Source organism: Schistocerca gregaria, chromosome 10, assembly GCF_023897955.1.
Source record: "Schistocerca gregaria isolate iqSchGreg1 chromosome 10, iqSchGreg1.2, whole genome shotgun sequence".
NCBI lineage: Eukaryota > Metazoa > Arthropoda > Insecta > Orthoptera > Acrididae > Schistocerca > Schistocerca gregaria.
The window spans coordinates 68,580,221-68,605,176 of record NC_064929.1 but is presented as its reverse complement, the minus strand read 5'-3'; the positions used below and the strand labels follow the sequence as shown (position 1 = coordinate 68,605,176).

At 44.0% G+C, this 24,956-nt stretch overlaps 1 non-coding gene across 1 annotated transcript; it reads left to right on the top strand.

The window, feature by feature from the left end:
• Positions 1 to 24,016: 24,016 nt before the first annotated feature.
• Trnas-cga (transfer RNA serine (anticodon CGA)) lies at positions 24,017 to 24,091 on the top strand. Its single transcript has one exon. It is a non-coding gene; the product is annotated as a tRNA-Ser (tRNA).
• Positions 24,092 to 24,956: the final 865 nt, after the last annotated feature.

The window sequence follows — 24,956 nt, the reverse complement described above, 5'->3', positions numbered from 1 at the left end:
CACCGGTGCTGGCGGCTCACCTTCAACTGCGGAACGCTACGCGCTGTTAACAGCCAACAGCCCAACACTACAATAGCGAATATTACAACAATGCCACCCAGCCACAGACTGCACACAGCACAGCCAGTGATTTTCATACAGAGCGCTACGTGGCGTTACCAATATAAAAACCTAAACAGCCTACTTACAACTTCTGTATTTGAATACGCATGCCTACACCAGTTTCTTGGGCGGTTCAATGTAAGGAGAGCAGCTACAGTTTCTGGCTACGCGACAGTGCTGACAGTCAGCTGTCTCTAATTGCCGCGTGGGCTTAGGTCGGCAGCTGGCGGTGATTCACTCTGCTTTTCGCACTTCCTGGAAACAATCACCGTCAGGAAACGCCTGCGAGGCATTCCATTGTCCTTGCTCCGCTTCCGCCAGAGCGTCGACTGACGTCACGACATACGTGCTAGTCGGATAAACCTGTGGGGTACCTGGAGCTCTATCGTTTCCAGTGTACGCTTCGGTAGATCGTCTGCGCTCCAAGTAACCGCCGGAATGTCCAAATACTTTCCATCCGTCTACGAGGAAATGCCACTGTCTGGATAGCGATCTCTTACTCACTTCATGAAGGCGATATGTAGGCGAACGAGTGCGGGCTTGTCGCCAGTCGTACTGGGCTGTGAATAACACTGCCGACATGTACCACAACAGACGGGGATACCCTATTACCTCCGAACTGCTCGCCTGTTGTAGACTGTGTGCGTGATTCGTGTATACCTGAGAGTCAATCACGGTAGTCTGTAATCTGTCACCTGCCGCGCGTTTTCCTCATTCATAATTGAAACAGTTTTCGTTGCGGCGATCGGACATTGGTAAGGGATGTTTAACAGAAAAACTATACGTCACACGAAACCTCACCGCCAGCACTAAAATGAGAAAGTGTTTCTTTTCTTTACGAATACTGAAGCCGCATTCTTCATCTGTAAGTGAAGAAGTATGCTACGAAAGATTAACAATTAACACTATTTGCTTCGTTTATTGAATACGTAACACATTCGCTAGCAATGGCTAGACCCAACGATGCTCATATTAACAGTTAAAGTTTCGCTTTCACACCAAAGTATACCTTTACTGTGTTGCTTTTCCAGGTTGAAGTATAGTTATCATTATCGTGGTAGCTTTTAATAATAGTTGAAATACTAAAATGGCCCGCCAACGGATGGTACTGATTAAGAATGATGAAACTGATATGACCACTAGTTTCGAAAGTAGGAGACGATGTGACCAAGTGATCAAGGCGAATGACGTGGCCATTGCATATTTTTTTCAAGGCGAATGAAGTGGCCATTGCGTATTTTTTGTGCTGAACAATGCTGTTGTCTGCCGAGAAATGATCAAACTAGTTTTGATATGAAGCGTCATTCTTGTTAGTGAGTTTGACCGATGAAGATTGTTTTTTAATAACAACTTCTCTGACTTTCAGTTCTCTGATGAAAGGTAAGACGTTCAAATTATGCTTACTACTTCATTCAAATGGATGGTTCAAAAAAATGGTTCAAATGGCTCTGAGCACTATGGGACTCAACATCTGTGGTCATAAGTCCCCTAGAACTTAGAACTACTGAAACCTAACTAACCTAAGGACATCACACACATCCATGCCCGAGGCAGGATTCGAACCTGCGACCGTAGCAGTCGCGCGGTTCCTGACTGAGCGCCTAGAACCGCTAGACCACCGCGGCCGGCTCATTCAAATGGAGAGTAATACTTTTTTACAATGCCAGTGTTGAAGTAACGTATTTTGGCGTACAAATGCAGTCTCTTGTTGCTTCTTTCGATTTAATAGTTCTCTCTGTGAATCATCAATGCCGATATGGCGTCCGAACGGGAAAATGATCCACACTAATCGCTGAGGAAAGTCGCCAATGTGTTTAGGTAAGAACTAAATCCTTCCATGTATCGTGCACAATACTACAGACTCGTTCCTATACCATATATTTTACATTCAAAGGTATCATTCAGCAGTGTACCCCTTTGTGACGATTTTCAATTGAAGGCATTCTCAATTTCTTGATCCGTTCAGATGATCAAATGTGTGTGAATTCCTAAGGGACCAAACTGCTGAAGTCATCGGTCCCTAGACTTAAACACTACTTAAACTAAGTTATGCCAGGAACAACACACACACACACACACACACACACACACACACACACACACACACACACACACACACACACTCATACCCGAGGGAGGACTCGAACCTCCAGCCGATCCGTCTCAGTTGGACATTTTTAATTAGATTAAATGTTTCGATCACTCTTGATCATCTTCAGATGTGAGACGTTCCTTCGGCAACACGTCTTTTCCACTCAGAACCACGTATCATGTTCTGAGTTGAGAAGTCGGTTTGCTGGCGAATCGACGTATGTCTGAAAATAGTCCTGAGTTATAGAAAGACTTAGACTAATCAAAAATGTACACTTGAGGCGGAACAATAAATGAGAATCATCTTTATTGAAATAGAATTGCTGGTTTTTAAAAGACGAAAGTATTGGCTATAGTGGGTTTTCAATTGATTAAGTAATATCATTTAAAACCGTCTTGTTTCCCTTATATTGAGACTAATACAAAAATCCGATTGAAAACGATTTGCTCCAACCGCTTGGCATTGTTTCAGATACTAGGGCGCTAAGGTGCTTGGGAAATATGGGCAGAAGTCAGAGCAACAAACATGGATGCCTGTTGCCACGGAAAATAAAACTGAGGCGGTAAAGAATGATATAATGCCTTCTTATATACCAGCAAAGCACTTTCATGTTACACGTAATAAGCTGATAACTAGGATTCTAGGAGAAGACAGAGATGAATAGGCGGAAAAAATATTGCCGGCAGCTTATTGAATGTTTTCAATAAAACAAGAACAAGAAGTCGTTGACTTTGATATGGAAAGGTGACTGTATATGTCTGCAGTGAACGATCTATGGAGATCAGAATTCCAGTTGTTTTAACAAAGAGTCGGAGACGTCGGCCAAAGACAGCAACGTAGCTCGGTGGCTGGACAAGGCTTTAACAACGTCAACGGTGATACGTTTTCGGCATCGTTCAAGCTATAAAAGGTAAGCAGTGCCATCCTTCTCGTAATTTTTATAATATTCACGAAACCTTTGACAGGTCAGTCCCAGTACAGCTATGTGTTTGCAGTCAAAGATTTGTCAAGCCATTGCCATTACTTTAGTCAAAAGAGGGTTGCTGTCCACTTTTAGAGCATGTACTTCTGCACTGGCAAATTTGCTTCGTTAGGTGGGAAAAACTGGCCACTATGTAAGGCTTCAGACCGCGTCTTGGCTTTAGGCAGGCACTGGCATTCTGCAATAAAGTTCAATTGTTCATTACTTTGAACAGATTATTTATCGTTTTTAACTTTCTATTTTGTTTCAGCATGTTATCTAGATACAAGAAGAGACCAAATCTTGTGCGTGAATTGGCATGAATATAGCACATAACTTTTTGACATAATTTCAAATGTGGCAGCGTAACTAAGCATTATGGTGTCAGTGTAAAATCTACATGAAATATTTACATAAAAAGGGAAAAAAAACAAAATGTCTAGTTGCTCCGTGTGGTCATCTGGCGACGGATATACAGAGTGATTTTTTCCACCGTGTACAAAATCTAGGGATTGACTAATGAGAGAGGTGCGGAACAAAACAGGTCTAATGAACTTACGTCCGGAAATGCATGGTTTCCATGCGGGATACCAATTATTCAACCATACCTCGTAACAGAGACTGCGGTCTGATACGAGCTGTACCACGCATGCACAGTTATAGCATGCAAGGTTTCTTCCTAGTGCGTGGTACTATTCCTCATATGTCACACCCTAGCGTCCTCTTCTGTAACTGGTAATGTGTGTCCGGTTCACTCTTCTTGCTGACTCACCTTGTAGTGGATGTGACACAGCGTCGTACATAATGGTTCTGTATTCGAATCGAGACATTACCGACGTGGTATTTACTTACGGACAGGTAAATTTTACCCCGTGGTCTAGGGGTAGCGTCTTTGATTCATAATCAAAACGTGTTCGGTCCCGGGTTCGATCCCCGCCACTGCCTAAATTTTGATAAATAATCAGCATTGGCGGCCGAAGACTTCCGGCATAAGGAGTCAGCCTCATTCTGCCAACGGCCTTGTCAAAGAGGGCGGAGGAGCGGATAGAGGTTCAGGGCACTCTCTTGTCCTAGGGGTGGGAAATTGCCCCTAAAGGCGGAAGAATCAGCAATGATCAACGACATGAGGATGCAGAAGGCAATGGAAACCACTGCACTAAAGACACGTAACGTGTATCCACAGGACATGTGGCCTGTAGTTGAAGAAGTGTCACGATGATCTCTCAATTAGCAAAAGATTCCGGAATAGTCCCCCATTCGGATCTCCGGGAGGGGACTGCCAAGGGGGAGGTTACCATGAGAAAAAGATTGAATAATCAACGAAAGGATAATGTTCTACGAGTCGGGGCGTGGAATGTCAGAAGCTTGAACGTGGTAGAGAAAGGAGAAAATCTGAAAAGGGAAATGCAAAGGCTCAATCTAGATATAGTAGGGGTCAGTAAAGTGAAGTGGAAGGAAGACAAGGATTTCTGGTCAGATGAGTATCGGGTAATATCAACAGCAGCAGAAAATGGTATAACAGGCGTAGAATTCGTTATGAATAGGAAGCTAGGGCAGAGGGTGTGTTACTGTGAACAGTTCAATGACTGGGTTGTTCTAATCAGAATCGACAGCAGACCAGCACCGACAACGATAGTTCAGGTATACATGCCGACGTCGCAAGCTGAAGATGAACAGAAGAGAAAGTGTATGAGGATATTGAAAGGGTATTGCAGTATGTAAAGGGGGACGAAAATCTAATAGTCATGGGCGACTGGAATGCAGTTGTAGGGGAAGGAGTAGAAGAAAAGGTTACAGGAGAATATGGGCTTCGGACAAGGAATGAAAGAGGAGAAAGACTAATTGAGTTCTGTAACAAATTTCAGCTAGTAATAGCGAATACCCTGTTCAAGAATCACAAGAGGAGGAGGTATACTTGGAAAAGGCCGGGAGATACGGGAAGATTTCAATTAGATTACATCATGGTCAGACAGAGATTCCGAAATCAGATACTGGATTGTAAGGCGTACCCAGGAGCAGATATTGACACAGATCACAATTTAGTAGTGATGAAGAGTAGGCTGAAGTTCAAGACATTAGTCAATACGCTAAGAAGTGGGATACGGAAGTTCTAAGGAATGACGAAATACGTTTGAAGTTCTCTAACGCTATAGATACAGAAATAAGGAATAGCGCAGTAGGCAACACAGTTGAAAAGGAATGGACGTCTCTAAAAAGGGCCATCACAGAAGTTGGGAAGGAAAACATAGCTACAAAGAAGGTAGCTGCGAAGAAACCATGGGTAACAGAAGAAATACTTCAGTTGATTGTTGAAAGGAGGAAGTACAAACATGTTCCGGGAAAATCAGGAATACAGAAATACAAGTCGCTGAGGAATGAAATAAATAGGAAGTGCAGGGAAGCTAAGACGAAATGACTGCAGGAAAAATGTGAAGACATGGAAAAAGATATGATTGTCGGAAGGACAGACTCAGCATACAGGAAAGAGATAGGGGATCCAGTATTAGAATCGGAATTTAAAAGAGCTTTGGAGCACTTACGGTCAAATAAGGCTGAAGGGATAGATAACATTCCATCAGAATGTCTAAAATCATTAGGGGAAGTGGCAACAAAACGACTATTCACGTTGGTGTGTAGAATATATGAATCTGGCGATATAGCATCTGACTTGCGGAAAAGCATCATCCACACAATTTCGAAGACGGCAAGAGCTGACAAGTGCGAGAATTATCGCACAATCAGCTTAACAGCTCATGCATCGAAACTGCTTACAAGAATAATATACAGAAGAATGGAAAAGAAAATTGAGAAGGCGCTAGGTGACGATCAGTTTGGCTTTAGGAAAAGTAAAGGCACGAGAAAGGCAATTCTGATGTTACGGCTAATAATGGAAATAAGGCTAAAGAAAAATCAAGACACATTCATAGGATTTGTCGACCTGGAAAAAGCGTTCGACAATATAAAATTGTGCAAGCTGTTGGAGATTCTGAAAAAAAGTAGGGGTAAGCTATAGGGAGAGACGGGTCATATACAATATGTACAACAACCAAGAGGGAATAGTAAGAGTGGACAATCAAGAACGAAGTGCTCGTATTAAGAAGGGAGTAAGACAAGGCTGTAGCCTTTCGACCCTACTCTTCAATCTGTACATCGAGGAAGCAATGATGGAAATAAAAGAAAGGTTCAGGAGTGGAATTAAAATACAAGGTGAAAGGATATCAATGATACGATTCGCTGATGACATTGCTATCCTGAGTGAAAGTGAAGAAGAATTAAATCATCTGCTGAACGGAATGAACAGTCTAATGAGTACACATTATGGTTTGAGAGTAAATCGGAGAAAGACGAAGGTAATGAGAAGTAGTAGAAATGAGAACACCGAGAAACTTAACATCAGGATTGATGGTCACGAAGTCAATGAAGTTAAGGAATTCTGCTACCTGGGCAGTAAAATAACCAATGACGGACGGAGCAAGGAGGACATCAAAAGCAGACTCGCGATGGCAAAAAAGGCATTTCTGGCCAAGAGAAGTCTATTAATATCAAATACCGGCCTTAATTTGACGAAGAAATTTCTGAGGATGTACGTCTGGAGTACAGTATTGTATGGTAGTTAAACATGGACTGTGGGAAAACCGGAACAGAAGAGAATCGAAGCATTTGAGATGTGGTACTATAGACGAATGTTGAAAATTAGGTGGGCTGATAAAGTAAGGAATGAGGAGGTTCTACGCAGAATCGGAGAGGAAAGGAATATGTGGGAAGCACTGATAAGGGGAATGGACAGAATGATAGGACATCTGCTAAGACATGAGGGAATGACTTCCATGGTACTAGAAGGAGCTGTAGAGGGCAAAAGCTGTAGAGGCAGACAGAGATTGGAATACGTCAAGCAAATAATTGAGGACGTAGGTTGCAAGTGCTACTCTGAGATGAAGAGGTTAGCACAGGAAACGAATTCGTGGAGGGCCGCATCAAACCAGTCAGATGACGGAAAAAAAGGTAAATTGCAACGGGCGGCGGGCAGCAAAATCTTTTCAGGAGAGCTATCCACGCCCACAACCACAACAGCATTCAATGTTTGCAACATTTGTCTGAGACATGGTCGTTTCAGTAAGCAGGAAATCATGAAGGACGTACCAGAAATGTTCGGACCACAGACTTGGAGGAAAATGTGGTTAATACTATGGAAGGCGACCGCCATGTAAGTACCAGGCAGTCGGCCTGCCAGTACAGGATAAGCCAGACGACCGTGTGGAACATTGTGCATGCAGATTGTTACTGCTTTTATCACTTAACAGCGTTTAGCAACAGACTTTCGATATCGGGAGCAGTTTTCTTCACCAGGTAGGCACGATTCTTGGACCTGTGTCATCTGTCCTATTCAGGGATGAGGCCACCTTTGCGCGGAATAGTATCTTCAACTTTTGTAACTGTCACCTGTGGGATAGTATGCACAATCTCCATGGTATGGTGACAGCGAATTATCAGCATCGGTGCAGCCGGAATGTGTGGGCAGGGATAATTGGCGACTATGTTCTCCCTTCCACGTCGCCTAACAGGTCAGAAATACGGACGTTTGTTGCGGATGACTTTGCCTCCCCGTGTGGAAGAAACGCCACTGGTTATTCGAAGGGCTACATGATGGTGCTCCAGCCCACATCGCCGTTAACGTCTGCACGCTTCTTAATCGTGTCTTCCCTAGACGATCGATCGGACGAGGGGGTACAGCTGCATGGCCAGATCGTTCACCTGTCCGATTTCTACTTATGGGGGCCACCTCAAAACTATCGTGTATGCAGAGCACATGCCAGGTTGTGTTCCAAAAATGAACCCGGGCCCCTTTGTCTCGAACCTCTACGCGGTTCTACGCGCGCAGTCCGCAACCGTGCGACTGCTACAGTCGCAGGTTCGAATCCTGCCTCGGGCATGGATGTGTGTGATGTCGTTACGTTAGTTAGGTTTAAGTAGTTCTAAGTTCCAGGGGACTGATGACCACAGCAGTTGAATCTCATAGTGCTCAGAGCCATCGAACCTCTAAGGTCAAATTGACACAAGTGATAGTGAGTGCACATTAGTTTATTTATTTAGGCAGGAAACCAATGGTCCGAAATGCGTATTTATTGTGTTATGGACATCACATCGTACACCGCATGACAACGACGTAGCTACCGGCCGTTGTGTCCGAGCGGTTCCAGGCGCTTCAGTTTGGAACCTCGGATGTTAAGACCCTTAGAGCAATTGGAACCATTTTTGAACAACGTCGCTCATAGTAACTGTCCAAAGCGATGACTGCCAGTCTCAGTGAACGCATGAAGATTCGTCGCACGATATAAAGGATCCGTGCTTTTGTACTAGGACCAAGAAACAGCACTTCCCCGTGACGTGACCGCAGAGGTAAAAGATCTGTGCCGGCCGGTGTGGCCGTGCGGTTCTAGGCGCTACAGTCTGATGTCCTTACGTTAGTTAGCCTTAATTAGTTCTAAGTTCTAGGGGACTGATGACCTCAGACGTTACGTCGCATAGTGCTCAGAGCCGTTTGAAAAACAGCTTTCACAGAATGAGGCAGAACTTGATGCTCCATTGCCATTCATTCACTGAGAATGGCGATCGTCGTTTTGAGCAGTTACTGCGAGCTACGTTGTTGTTGCGCAGTCCACGCAGTGTGTATCCAAAACACAACGAATATGCGTTTCCTACCATTGGTTCCCTATCGCAGACAATCACTTGTGGATCCAATATCACCTGTTTCAATTTGACCCGATATATTTGAGATACCCTGTATGTGTAGCTGGAAATACCTCCGCCAATTATTCGGGAGGACGACGGTTCAATCCCGCGTCCCGCCATCCTGATTTAGGTTTTTCGTGATTTCCCTAAATCGCTGGGATGGTTCCTTTCAAGGGGCACGGCCGACTTCCTTCCCTATCCGTTCCTAATCCGATGAGACCGATGACCTCGCTGTCTGGTCTCCATCTCCAAAACAACCCAACCCAACCTAACCATCGCCAATTACTTCACAGCTACTTGTATTCCACAACAGGTTTTATTGTCTTAAGCTCCCTCAGCGGTCATCGAAGGTATTGGTTTGTGTCTTACGGAAGAGTTTAACGTCATGTCGACTACGAGGTCATTGGAGACGGGTTTGTGGTAGGACTCCTACAGTCCTCTCCCTTCGGATATGTAGAACTTCCAGCAAACCGAAAATCTGTCTGGTTATGAACTTTTAGGTATCAGTAATGTGCGATGCGAGGAATTTGTGCTCGCTGAGTGTAGCAGCAGCGGCCTTCGTAGTGGGGACGAGGCAGAGCCCGCCGCGTTGCTAGGCGACGCGCCGGCAGCTGCGGCAGGTGTGTGCCGGCCCGCCGCCGGCCGACGCTCTGGCCGCCCCCGCCGCCTCGGCGCCAGCACGCCGGCGCCCGCCCCCGCCCCCCGCCAGTTCCCTCCCCTCCGCACCCCTCCCCCTCAATCTCGCCGACGGCCGGCGTCTGTGCAGGCTCGCCGCTGGCGCCGAGGATAAGACGCGGACACTGTGTGCGCGCCCGCGTGACGTCGCACGGCGGCGGAGTGGGGGGAGAGGGGAGGGCCGGCCGCGCGAGGGGCGCGCCGTGGTGGGGGTCTGCGGCGGCGGCCGCGATGGCACCCACCTCCCCTCCGCGCCCCTCCCCCCTCCAGGCGCGCGCCGGCCGCGGAGTGGGGGGAGCCAGCGCGGCGCGCCGCTAGTCGGTCACATGTGCCGCCAGCGGTCGCGCGCACCCGCGTGTGTGTGCGAACGTGAACGTGAAGAACGCGATCGTGCGATCCTCGCCCGCGCGTGCGTGCCGTCGACGTCCGCGTCGCCAGCTTCTCCGCTCCACTGCTCGCGCGCGCCCCGCCTCCGCGCTGCATCGTTTTCCGCAGCAGCGACGACGACGACGACATCGACGACGACGCCCGCTACGGACCTGGAGGCGGCGCCCCCGGCTCTGGCACTGACAGCACGCGGCCGGCGTCATGTCTGCGCGCAGGAAGCACTTCACCATACGGCGTCGAATAGGTGAGAGAGTCATGCATCTCTCCTCCGACCTACCCCAAGCTCTTCCTCTGCTGCACCTCACCCCTATCTCTCGCGAGACACGTGTCATTTCGATAACAAGGTTCTCGACTTACATACTCTCCAACTCCTCTCCAATACATATTTTTTCTTTCTATTCAGCTATTTTTTTCTTCTAAAATCTCCCCTCTCCCTGCAACGTAGCAACACCACCCTGACCTACCACAATTTCTTCCTCTACTTCTCTTCATCCCTAGCCATCACACGGAAGTGCCACTTCACAAACAAATTTCTTCTCTTCTCCATTAAATGTTTTTTTCTTCCAACCCGTTGAATATTTTCTTTTATAATCTCCCCCCTCCCCCACGTTTCAACAGTACATCATCTGCCTAAAATCTAACCCACTAATTCTCTATCTAAATGCGTCATTTCTTTTTCTGAGCAGCGCTGCACCGTTACCTTGACCTGCATAGGTCTTTCATGTGTGTGCAGTGCAGAGAGAAACATCTGACGAAAGTGAACACCACATCTCCCCCCCCCCCCCTCTCGCCACACACACATTTTTAGCAAATATTTGTTGCAATCATGAAAAAACACAGTGTAACTACCTGCTTGCTGTCCAACCTATGCTAAACAACTGCCCACTCACCCAACCTATGTAAATGTCAGTTCACTTCTGAACACCACCTCCATCACCACATCATCAGAATAACAGCGACGGCCGTGAAAGGACTGCCAGCGTAGCGAATAGAATGACGCCTTACAGCTATTCTTTCATTGAGAGTGACGTCATCGATCCACTGTGCACAGTGATTCCGTAAACAATAGAACCACCGGCTTCGCATATGTCACTGAAGAAGGTGCTTTAACAGTGAAGTGATTTAACAGTGCTCGCTCGCAAGTGACAATGTTCTGTAGTTTTCTGTTACGTTGACAAGTGAAAAGTTTGTGGTGCGTCAAGCACTCGCCAAGTTAATGTGATATTGGTGACACGCTAGGGTGGCGTGATGGCCGCTGCTTCTCCTCAGATCTGCTCTTCGAGATAAGGAGAGAAGAAAACCTGTCAGATGCGACGCACCAGTGGAGAAGAATGTGTCTGCTGCTTACGTCAACAGTTAATGCGGCTAAGCCACGCCCACGTTGGTGACGGCGGAGATGCGGTGATGTGTTTGAAGCATGTCATGTCTCTTTGCGTTTATTATCAGTCTTCTCTCTTTCTACGTAAATGTGTGTGCGAGTGTTTGTGCCTGAGTGTGTGTTGGTTTGTGAGCATTTTTTCTTTATTTTTTTGTTTTCGCTGCTGCACTGTTGGTACTACTGCCGGCTCTTGAATGGAACTCTGTAGCAGCCTCCCAGTCATCAGTGTTGCCAAACGTGCAACACGCGCGTGTATACAGCGCCATTTGGGGTTGGTGGCGGCGGGAAAAGGGGGGAGGGGGGGGGGGAAGGCGAGGGACTGAAGGGGAGACGAAGGGGCCTAAATTAAGGAGAACGGAGCGGGCGCACGAGCGTATGGGAAGATGTGGGGCATCGACGCACACACACACGGGGAGCGGCGAGAATCGTAGGTCGTGAAAGTGGTTCAAGTGGCTTCAAGGGCTGAAGGGCCGCCTGTCAAAGGAGGCAGCAGGGAGGAAAGGGAGGGGGGAGGAAAAAGGGGGAGTGACGCATGCGGCCCCACTGTGGCGGCTGGCGGGTGGGAATTATTACCGGGCTCCTCGACAGCCGATTCAAGGGGAGCGTCCGAGTTTCGATTGGGTAGAGGCTGCTCTTCTGCGTTCACTTCCTGTAAAAAAGTATTGTTCTGCTTGAAATTACATTTATCCGTGTTGTATGAAACTGCAACGGGTCTGCAGCTGTTGTACAAATGTCGCAAGCAACACAGTTTCCTTCTTTATGAAAAGACGTGTTTAGTTTATTAGCTCATCTCTAGTGGGCGTAATGTATCTATATCTACATTTTCGTCGACTGCGTTTCTAATGCTTAAAAAATATCAAATATTTACCTACCACCCTTCTACATTTGCGTACATAGGTTTCATTAACAGCTAGGTGCATTTGCCTTTATTCTTTAACTTGCAGTTCTCCCTTTTGCATTTTTATGCGTAATCTACACAGTTTTACCTTTACTGACGCACCGAAACTGCGCAGAATTCTTCATACGGTCGAGCTACGAGTTTGTTTACATCGGATATTACGCCTAAAATCCAGTTGAAATGCTCTTACACAATCTAGAAATATTTCTGAAGTCCGTTAAGTCCACAGACGTAATATTACTGACGTTAAATTTTGACTGAAAGAAAATGAGTGTCGTCAAAGTGCTAGGTTATTTTACAGGCCTACTTTGTAGCGGATTAAGTTTATAAAGGCAGCTGACTCCAGAAGTGGTGGTTACATGTATAAGAAAAATGTAACTTGACTTTAGGTGTTATTTCCGATGTAAACAAAACAGATAATTCGGGCGTGTGGCGAATTCTGCACAGCTTCAGTGCGCTAGAGAAGGTATAAGTGTGTACGTCATGCCTACAAAAGTACAACAGAAGGAGGTACAGGTTTCAGAATAATAGTGTATCCAGCTATTAATCAAACGTAAATGTATAACTCGGAAAACGTGGGAGCTGGACGTGTTGTTATGTTTTCGCAAACGAGCTCCAGCGCTCAAAACGCTGTCGATAAAAACGTTGTGCGATCAAAATATAAATGTATTATGCAAACTGAAGATGGATGAAAACCCAGAAACGCATTTGGCCGTATTTTAATCCACAGGCATAGAGTTGAACCCTATTTTCACGGACGTATTAACAACAGTTTTTATTTTGCCACGACAGGTTCCCATAGCATGCTGCCATTATCAGATGCCCATTATAAAGTCCCACTTAACATAGATCTATGTATGTTAACAGTCCAAATTTAGTTATTATCACTTCTGATGGAATATACGAGGAAATAGCTTTAAGAGTTGAACTCTACATCGAAATAAAATTTTAGTTATCTTTCAGTTGGCGTCACCATCTACGATTTGTAGTAACTTTAAAGCACGTGGAATTCTGGCACTTAGTCTTGATACCGAAATGACGAAAGTATTAGTTATTGATTTTCACACATGCATATTTTTGTTCACACTTCCTCCAATTCAGTAAACATATCACAAACATTTTCCCACTAGGAATGAAGTCACAGTTTGCATATCAAAACTTTGTGCGTAGTAATCGCTGTTCGGCGGAAAAAATTTTCTCAAGGCGAAAATAACTTTAAAATTATACGTCACTGGAGCTCACGTGTTTGGTTCAATGCTATCGTAAATGCACCATGAAGAAAAAACTGTACGTGTGTTTAGAGAATTTTTTTTCTTTTGCTTAAAATGTAGACTTTTTCGGAATTTTACGTATCATCGAAAATCTTGGTCTTTACATAGTACTATTTGTGAATAGAAAATAGTTTAATAGTTCGTTTCAGTAAGTTATGTGACAATAGGATATGGCACTCAGCAGCGAACTATTCTTGCGAGGTATCACACAAGATGTCATTGGATTTTCCGACCACGAAACTTAGGTGAAAAACTGGCGACAAGAAAGGTTTTGCATTTAGCGTAATTTCTAGAATATTTTCAAATTGGTCTATTAATATGAACTGCAGCCAAACTGCAGTAAAAAAGAAAAGAAAGAGACAAGCAAACACGTCTTTTAGGAAGAATTCTAGCATCTTTAATAGAAAGGTTGCTGCGTGTGTAAGAAAATTCTGTTTTATTATTATTCCTCCCCAGATCTATACCAGATTCTTCTTTGGCTATGTATGCTTTGCAGATAGGTCTATTTGGAAAAACGAAAGCACTTTGACGTGTTACTTTTTAGTGTTAAGAGAAATGTGTGGCCCACATAAGTTTATACTCTCGATTTGTCTTGTAACTGTTTCCTGCTGTTTTTGTCCCAAACTGTACTGTTGCATTCTTTTTCGAATAATACCAAGTCCCATTTATAGTTCCAGCGAAGAAAACGTAAGTTCTTTCTGCTTCAATTATTTCATTGTTAACAGAGAAATTTTGACACAGAGGAGAATACCCTGTACATACAGGAAGAAAGAATACTGTTTGCCTTCCTAGTATCTGTTGACGTTTTGCCTTCCTGTCTGTTAAGTCAGATGTTTCTACGAATATTCACGTATCACTGTTGTAGCTCTAGCTGGCAAATAACAATCTGCTTAGGTAAAAGTATTTTATTGTTAGAGAAATGATTCAGTACATCGTAGATGTAGGAAAAATAGGTTCAATGATCACTGCATCACCTCGTTAACATTATTAATGTCCGAGACACTGTCTAGACTAGCGAAAAGGAATAAGTCGCAGGGAAAGATTCTGATAATCTGGAAAACGAACTACAGTGGAGAAGAAGATAATGTGATGTTAAACACTAAGTAGTTACTGTTTACAACAACGTTGCCTAATAACGGAACGTCATCGTTTGTTTAAATTATTTTATAGGGCGCGCTACTATTCACAGCACTTTGTTATCGCGCTGAAATTATTTGATTGCTGCAATTCTTTTAGAGGTATGACCTTATCGTTAGATAAATATGACGGTACAAAATCTGAATTATACGTAGATTTTACTGTAGTGATTTTTAGTCGCGCCGTATGCTGTCGAGTGCTCTGGCCATCATAAACAAAACATAGTCCAGTAATATCTCCATTTATTCGAGTTAAGTATTTTTGTTTTGCCATATTTGCCTGACGCAATGCTGAAACAAAATATAACAAGATAACAGAGCCTGGCAGCGGTCTGTACAAAATCTGTTTCTAAGTATTGGTTGCTGTTTCCATTCTGTAGAGTAATAAATTATCGCAGGGAACCAAGTAATACAAATGCTAAAGAACCTGCAGCAGTTGTACAAAATCACACAAGGACTACTACGTAACAGAGCAAACCTTGTTATCGCGGTGAGGTTTGTAAGCTGGCACTTCTGGCAAATGTAATCAGATAGGATGAGGAGTCTGTCTGAGGGCGGTCACGTATAATGACTACTCAGGTAAAGTTGAGCCATAGTGGTTTCGGGTGGTAAGAATCGGTAGAAAATACTCGCTCAGCTGTGAATGCGGAGCAGGTAGTAATCACATTGTTTTTGGGTTCCCCTTATAAGACGTAGACAGATAACTTTCTGAAGCAGGTATACTCTTTTAGCAATGGCAGATTTAAAGATGTTCAAAATAATCGGACAAACTCATGAGTCAGGCCAGTTTCGTACGAAACCGTCTGTGTAGTTCTTGTTCTGTTTCTCCCTCTTTTTTGTTATTTCCACTTCCATATCTACTGTATTTCAGGTCGGCCGCGCGGCCGAGCCACCTTACAACGGGCATGGGTGTGTGTGTGTTGTCCTTAGCGTACGTTAGTTTAAGTTAGATTAGGGACCGATCACCTTAGCAGTTTGGTCCCATAGGAACTTACCACCACGTGCAGGTCAATATAAAAGTACTTGGCAAAGAATGAGGAAGAGTCTAACTTTCCTAGTTTGTACAGTCGGTTTCCAAAATTGCCCTTGAAAACCTGATTTTCTAGTGGGCCATGTGTATTTTAATTTCGTTTTTCCTTCTCTGCTGATCACAAAAGTTCTCACAAGCACCAACAACGCCTAGAAATAGGTCACAAGCTGTTTGATACCATGAATAGTTTTTCAGCATTATGAATGACATTTAGCTTCTGAGACAATTATACCAAGCAAAGGTTTTACGCAAAATAAAAGTTGTTTTGTTTCAATTGGTCGGTAAATCGAATCCAGCTATTCAGCTGTGACTTCAGAAATGACCTAGGCGGACCTGATGACAGGTTTCATCTTACTTGCGTCAGCATTCGTTACGTAATTCGCATGGGCTAATTCAGTGCAAAAAAATGTAGACGTCTTACAGCGTCACTTGATACCCGTATAGACGAAATTTTCCCTCAGTTGCAATGTAAATAATTTGTTTTTAATGAAAGGATTTATCGTCCCGCGTGAGGCCTTTTTTTGGGGGGTGGGAGGTTGTGTTGGGGGTGGAGGGTATGGGGAGGGTTGCGCGGGTATTGGAAATAAACTTTTTATTTGATCGGCTACTAATTTTTCCCATCGGGCATTACAGAGCGAGACCACACAGTAACTGGATCATGTGCTCCCATTTGTCAACGTGTCACGACCCACACATGTCGCGGTGTTCCACATTGCTGTCCGGTGACGTAAGCTCGCACAGTCACGGATTTCAGGTTCAGTATCTAGAAAGAAAGAAGTTCAACTCATATGCGGGTTTTGTCATCTTAACAACACGTAACAGAACGACAATTTTCCGTCGAACTGTGTCCAAAGTTCGGAAGTAATTTGGAAGTGAGAACGTTCACTGCCGCGACTGTTTGTCAAACGTACTTCTTTGCGGTCGCGGTTCTAGATGTTGCTCCGTTCTGTTTCCTGCGAACAGAGACAATAGCCAGAATTGTAAGTAAAGGCATTTGAGAACGTTTTGGCAAGGAATGCTGTCATTCCTAAAACACCTTGTAATCTCTGAATCCCCGTGTCTTTGAATAATCTCTCATGTATAGAAAAATTTCAAATGAATGAAGGCGTTAAATATTTCAGGTTAAGCACGTCAAACATTTATGGCTGAAGACGCCAAACCCTGATCGTGTTGATCCTATTAGTTTCGGGCTATTTATCCATAAGCTAATGAAAAATTCAAAAGCAAAACTGCATCTGAAGCTTGTCTCAACCCGCTAAAGTGCTTTCATCCTTAAACACTATAGTAGTATAGTTTAAGTAGTTCGCGCACCATGTGTTTACGTACTTAATGTGTACCTTTTGATATAGTGTAATGTTGAAGGAGGACTTTATTTTTTTAATGAATTCTTGTACTTGATTCCATAAATCGTTTAAATTTTTCCGTTGAACTAAATCCAAAAATTGAAACCCTTGTAGTAGATGTCACTTTCCCAGTGAATCTCATATTCAATATTTTCAGTTTCAGAAACTTACTTGCGCGTCGATATTTCTTTAATAAGTATGTTGCGAGTAAAATCAACAATAATTAATGAAATTTCCATTTTAAAGTTTTCTAGGGCGAGCATACGGTATCCCACACCTCTTGGTTGTACAGGTTACTGATAGTGCATTGATATCCCTAAGAGTGTGTTACAAGATATTTTCGTGCTCTGGACCGTAGTAACACATCATAACCTCCTTTAAAAAGTATGTTGTTAGTATAAGACAACAACAATGAAGGAATTCAATTTTCTTAGGGTGGGCATAAACTACTCCATACACCTCCCCGCCTCTTGGTAATGTGCGTTGTGTAAAATGTGTTGATATTGCTAGGGTTATGACATGTACTCAGTTTCTGAATTTAGTTCTTGTCGTCCTGTGTCGGATCTGTAATGGAAGATTGTACCTTTTATTGAGCAGATTATGACCTTATTTTAAATGTGTTTAATAATTATGTGAAATACTAAAAATAAAATTGTAGTTGCCTATGAGTGCTATTGAATAGGCACCCGACAACTAGGGGAGGGTCGCCATTTTACCCGTTTAGTAATATTCATAACCATATGTTACATTAAAACAGGTTGGCATTTTTATCTTGAAACAAAAACGGTGTCGCCGTCTTAACTCTCTACTCCATGAAATTTTTTGAGGAAATCAGTTTCACTGAAAAAAAGTCTGGCTGTAGAGTCTGATACACAAAATACTATATAACAAGTTGAAGGATGTAAGTTTGTTTTATTCAGTATTTTACTTTTGTTGCCATACGACAAGAAACTTGAAAAATTCATCAATTATTAATCGCTCCGTTACAGACACGTTTACACATACCCTGTGCTGTCATTAAGCATCATTTTGCATACCTTAAAAATCTAGCTAGATGTGATCTAACTGGCAGAAATAAGTCACTTTTTCGTTTAACGTCTCATACTATTTATTTTGGTGAGCTGCTGTTTTGAAAACCAACCGTCGGAACTGTTATAACCTTAAGATGCATAGCCCCAAAACGTAAACTAAATAGTAAAAATACGTACATATTCCAGGCCACAGAAAATGCTTTGCAGGGAATGAAGACGAAACGCGTATGGCACGAAAATTGTTTCATTCAGTAGTAGTCAGACGGTGCGAAATAAAAATTATCAAGATACCACAACACTCTTTCATTTGCTTTCGCATGTGTTGGCGTACACTCTCCCTCCAGCAAAGATGTTCGATTTTGAATTGTTTGTGCCAACATAATGACGCTCAACACAGTCTAGCTAGATGCAGCCAGACTGTATGTGTTGTTTCCTTAATATTATACGTAAAATTACGATTTGTTATCAAATCGCAACACCATGAATAGAAAATTCAAAACCAAATAGTCCTAACGTCAAAGAGCCCCCTTATTGTCATGGACTTCCGAAAAATTATACTCAGCAGTGATACGTAAGCATAGAGATTTCTTGCAATATTTTAAGGTGATGCATATACGATAAGAGAGAGTATTCTTGGGTGCGTGGAGAAAAATATTTACTCTGTTTTACACAAGTTCACTACTTATTACAGCGTAACCGTTTGAAGAAGGTAGAAAGGAATAGGATGTGATTTTCCGCCAATAATGAACTGAAGAAACGTTTACTTCACAGTTGGCACAACTGCAAGCTATGCAGAGTGTTAATGAACTATAAAGGCGGCAGAATAAGACGCAGAGCAGATAACTGTGTGTGTGTGTGTGTGTGTGTGTGTGTGTGTGTGTCTGTATGTGTGTGTGTTAGCGATGAGGAAAGCGCTCATAGGAGTAGATGGAAAAAAAGCAAGAAACAGAAAAAAATACGAGCGATTACGAGCGGTAAGTGCGAGGAGAGACGCAAAACAAGAAAGCGGTTGCGAAACCCTCGCAGGGGATTTTTATCTGGCGGAGTGGCTGAGGTCAGAGTGGCAGGGGCAATTTGCGCATGCGCGGACCGCAGTCGCGCGAGGCTGTTCACCCCGCAGCGTACATTGTTGCTGACGCGGGGCAAAGACAGCTCCGCCACTCACCGCGCAGAGCCTCGCCGACGCAGTGGCTGTTATCGCTTGCCCTTGCTGCAGTCCCCCAGAAAAACTCGATACTTGGATTTAGTGGAGAAAGATCGAGCTGCGCTTACGATGGGACGAAATAGTGGCAAGCTCTTCTCCAGAATGTTTTGTAATTGGTAACGAAAATTGGCCAGGTGTGAGTAGCTCTTGTGTGCTGAGGATTCCGTACGAAGTACTGACCATTAAAATTGCTACACCGAGAAGAAATGCAGATCACAAACGGGTATTCATTGGACAAATATATTAAGCTGGAACTGACATGTGATTACTTTTCACCCAATTCGGGTGCATAGATCCTGAGAAATCAGTACCCAGAACAACCACCTCGGGCCGTAATCACGGCCTTGATATGCCTGGGGATTGAGTCAAACAGACCTTAGATGGGGTGTACAGGTACAGCTGTCTATGCACCTTCAACACTATACCACAGTTCATCAGGAGTAGTGACTGGCGTATTGTGACGAGCCAGCTGCTCGGCCACCATTGACCAGACGTTTTCAATTGGTGAGAGATCTGGAGAATGTGCTGGCCAGGGCAGCAGTCGAACATTTTCTGTATCCAGAAAGGCCCGTACAGGACGTGCAAAATGTGGTCGTGCGTAATCCTGCTGAAATGTAGGGTTTCGCATGGACGGAATGGTGGGTAGAGCCACAGGTGGTAACACATCTGAAATGTAACGTCCACTGTTCTAAGTGCCGTCAGTGCAAACAAGAGGTGACGTGTAACCAATGGCACCCCATACCATCAAGCCGGGTGATACGCCAGTATGGCGATGACAAATACACGCTTCCAATGTGCGTTCAGCGCGATGTCGCCAAACACGGATGCGACCATCGTGATAATGTAAACAGAAACTGGATTCGTCCGAAAAAATGTTTTGCCATTCGTACACCCAGGTTGGTCGTCGAGTACACCATGGCAGACGCTCCTGTCTGTGATGCAGCGTCAAGGGTAGCCGCAGCCACGGTCTGATAGTCTATGCAGCTGCAAACGTCGTCGAACTGTTCGTGCAGATGGTTGTCGTCTTGCAAACGTCCCCATCTGTTGACTCAGTGGTCGAGACGTGGCTGCACAATCCGTTACAGCCATGCGGATAAGATGCCTGTCATCTCGACTGCTAGTGATACGAGGCCGGTGGGATCCAGCACGGCGTTCCGAATTACCCTCCTGAACCCACCGATTCCATATTTTGCTAACAGTCATTAGATCTCGACCAACGCGAGCAGCAATGTCGCGATACGATAAACCGCAGTCGCGATAGGCTACAATCCGACCTTTATCAAAGTCGGAAACGTGACGGTTCGCATTTCTCTTCCTTACACGAGGCATCACATCAACGTTTCACAAAGGAACGCCGGTCAACTGCTGTTTGTGCATGAGAAATCGGTTGGAAACTTTCCTGACGTCAGCACGTTGTAGGTGTCGCCACCGGCGCCAACTTTGTGTGAAGCGCTAATCATTTGCATATCACAGCATCTTCTTCCTGTCGGTTAAATTTCACGTCTGTAGCGCGTCATCTTCGTGGTGTAGCAATTTTAATGGTCGGTAGTGTACATACACAGTACATCCATCCCGGGAACAAAAATTTCGAAGATTTTTGCCTGTTCACGATATTGATAGTGGAAAGACATTGTCCCCAAGACTTCGACAGTATTTTAATTCTGACATTTGTGAGTTTCAAAATTTGTGACATAAATGTCCGTATTTTTTTACTGCATTCACTTTGAAGGTAACATTAATGACACCGCCAAGGGACCGTACGCCTTAGGATATGACATGAATTTCAGTTTAACAGGTCTACTCGTTTTCGAGAAGAAAGGTTATTAACAGTCGGAGAAATAGACAGACAGACCGACAACAAAGTCATTGTGGCTACGGTCGCAGGTTCGAATCCTGCCTCGGGCATGTGTGATGTGCTTAGGTTAGTTAGGTTTAATTAGTTCTAAGTTCTAGGCGACTGATGACCACAGATGTTAAGTCGCATAGTGCTCAGAGCCACTTGAATCAAAGTCATTGTGTAAAAGTTCCGTTTTTATCGACCGATAAATGGAATTCTAAAAACTGACAAAGCTGAATATTTACAGTAAAGAAACAGTAAACATGCAAACTAGCAGGTTGAGAAACAATTCCCAACATGTGATTAGGAACCCCCAATAACTCCTGCATGATGCACAGGGTATGGACAAAAATATGGAGTCACCAAAGGGACAACACACTGGCTTGCCTTATATGCTGTAGCGAAACAGTTGGTATTCAAACCAGCTTCCAGTCGCCTCAGGATGGATAAATACAGGTCCTGGTTTTCAACGTACTCTTATACCATTCACCCTGCAAAAACTTGGCAATTTCCGGTAGTGACCATGGCGGTGGATAGGGGTCAACAACTTTATCTCGAAAGTAGATCGTAAAGGCCCAATAATATTGAGATCTAGCAAACTGTGACGGACAGAGGGGGAAGCGACAGTTCATCCACGCGCTCACGAGAACGACGCGAGCTTTGTTGCACGGGGGCCCTCTCGTCTTGGAACACAGCATTGTACCATGGAATGGATCTTGTCACCCAAAGTGATCATGTAATCCATGGCGAGAATGCGATTCGGGACAGCAACTTTTGAGGCCATGAATGCCTCTATATTGCTGCACAAATCGTCGCCGAACCCCTGCTATATTTCGCTCCTGGGACGTAAAGTAGGCTAGATGTTGCAATAAGACTCGCCCAACCAAATGGCTTTCTTCCATAGTCGAGGTTTTATGGATTCGGCTACACGTTTTCGTAGTACAACCGTTTGAGTTCCAGCTCATCCTGCAAATGCCTGACTATGGAACTTCCTTTACGTTCTTTTGGCACTGACGGGGTTCGTGAGTGCGCCTTTGATTTCTGGACTGACAGTTGCAGCTGTCTTCCTCTGATTTTTCGCCACAACCCTCTTTAATAATCGGCTGTCAGGATCGCTCAACACACATTTTCGCCCGCCTTACGACTAAACCGGACGATATTTTTCCGCTTTCTCTGTATGCGTCACAAATTTTGGATACTAGGGCTGTTCAAAAACCAAACACATCGCCTACCTTGGTTATGGAAGCATACCCCCATGCGAGCTACCAGCAATTTGTCCAAGTTCGATTTCACTCAACTCCGACATAATGGCCGGCCGTTCTATGCGCTTCAGTCTGGAACCGCGCGACCGCTACGGTCGCAGGTTCGAATCCTGCCTCGGGCACGGATGTGTGTGCTCTCCTTAGATTAGTTAGGTTTAAGTAGTGCTAAGTTCTAGGGGACTGATGACCTCAGACGTCCCATAGTGCTCAGAGCCATTTGAACCTTTTGAACCAACGTAATGCACTGACCACAACACGAAACATTGTTCTCCCAACGGCGGACGCTTGCAATGTATTGGGGCACTGGAGAGGAGCCGGCCGCGGTGGCCGTGCGGTTCTAGGCACTTCAGTCTGGAACCGCGTGACTGCTACGGTCGCAGGTTCGAATCCTGCCTCGGGAATGGATGTGTGTGATGTCCTTAGGTTACTTAGGTTTAAGTAGTTCTAGGGGACTAATGACCTCGTTGAGTCCCATAGTGCTCAGATCCATTTGAACCATTTGAACACTGGAGAGGTGGCTTAGATACAACACCGCAATATGCAGGCTTTGCTAGCATCTGCATTTGTGTTCAAGCAAACATCTCTCGCGGTGTTTCCATATTATTGTATTGTTCTAGTTAGGAAAAATTAATAACCGTCCCACCCCGATTCTTTAAAGAATCCAACTTCGGTGCACAGAACAGCTGCAATGTCTGATACGTTTGCTAATTAGTTAATGTTTTGTACATTTCACATTAAGCATGTTGGTGACTAAAAGTTTAGAATAAGTTTGAAATTATGTTTTAAGTTGGCTGGAAGCCGCTAAGTGCGCTCCTTACCAAACTCTACAGGAGTAGTCTGTGGGTAATTTGCCGTCTGTTTTAAACAATGTTTATGACTGTATATATCGTGAACTATACGTCATTCAATAATATAATTTTCCGGTGACATTCAGTGATATTTGTGGATTCTGTCTGCGTAATGTGTGGGAATAGAGTTAGTAGTAAAGACGTAATAAATTAAAACGTCTTGCCTCACTACGAAGTTTTACTGCAAGAACAGCAAAATGTAGTAAGCGATAAACTTTGTCTTTTGTAATATAATTAACTTATTCTCAAGATATTTGAGTCTCATCTTGATCTATGATAATAATGGAAGCTGATGAAATGAATTAAAATTTTTGCCATATACAGGACTTGAACCCAGGGCCCCTTTCTTACTAGGCAATTGTGCTAGCCATTACGCACTGCACCACTACACTTAAAATACGTGCACAGACTACCCGTAGTCCAATGTCCACACAACACAAACTTGAATTCACATAATCTTTTCATCACTTTGTTGGGGTGTCAGCGAGAAAAAGTATAACAAACATTTGAAATTATGTTCAAAGTTTGTTGGAACTCGCTCAGTGCTGTCATTCTCAAACACAGGCTGAATACACTCTGGGTATTTTCATGCATGACACAATTTCTAACTGTAATATATGTCTTACTATTAAACTTCCTGGCAGATTAAAACTGTGTGCCCGACCGAGACTCGAATCTCATCCGCCAGGCTGTGGCTAAGCCATGTCTCCGCAATATCCTTTCTTTCAGGAGTGCTAGTTCTGCAAGATTCGCAGGAGAGCTTCTGTAAAGTTTGGAAGGTTGGAGACGGATACTGGCAGAAGTAAAGCTGTGAGTACCGGGCGTGAGTCGTGCTTCGGTAGCTCAGTTGGTAGAGCATTTGCCCGCGAAAGGCAAAGGTCCCGAGTTCGAGTCTCGGTCGGGCACACAGTTTTAATCTGCCAGAAGTTTCATATCAGTGCACACTCCGCTGCAGAGTGAAAATCTCATTATGTCTTACTATGTTAAACTTATAACATAAACCTAAACGTCTTAATGAGTGGGTTTTTGTCAGTAACTGTGAATTACCCTGTACAAAATTGCAGCTGACATGCCATGTTGTTGATTGCAGGCCATACAAGCTAGTCAACATAGATAAATCATCATCGGTTTTTTTGTGGTTGTTCTTATTGTACTTTGTCTCATTAGTCTATTCTGTATCCGTTTCACTTCCTCGACAGATTTCCAGTCAAATTTTGTATTCTGTGATAAGATACGTCTTTTGCTCAGAAAACCTATGCTCATTGTAGTCCGTTTCCACTGTGAAGGATGTCGTCATTTAAGGAAAGTCTCAGGTTGTGCTTACTGTTGGCAAACCATTAACTTATCGCATATAAGAAACGATTTCAAGTCACACTTCCTTGTAATTGATGGCCCTTTGGATGCTACTTGTCAGCTACCGCTATGTATGTCAAGAAGATCAGAAATCGAACACTAGCCTGCTTACATTTGGCAAACGAACATATTTTTCTGCATTAGGTCTCCACGTTGTGTAGAAGAAGTAGTTTTATTGATAGAATGAAGTATGGGCGCTGCACCTGGCAAGAAACAGATCTTTTTAAAATTAATGTTTCAAAAATTGTTCTCAAAATGAGGAAGTAGTTCGTAATAATATCCTGCTTAGACTACAGCAATGTAGGAATATGATGAACTGTCTCCATATGTTCGAAAAGAGTAATAACAGGAGTGCGTTAAGAACTTATTTGGCTAGCTAAGTTACGAAGTGGAGCGGGGTTTGGAAAGAACTGGCGAA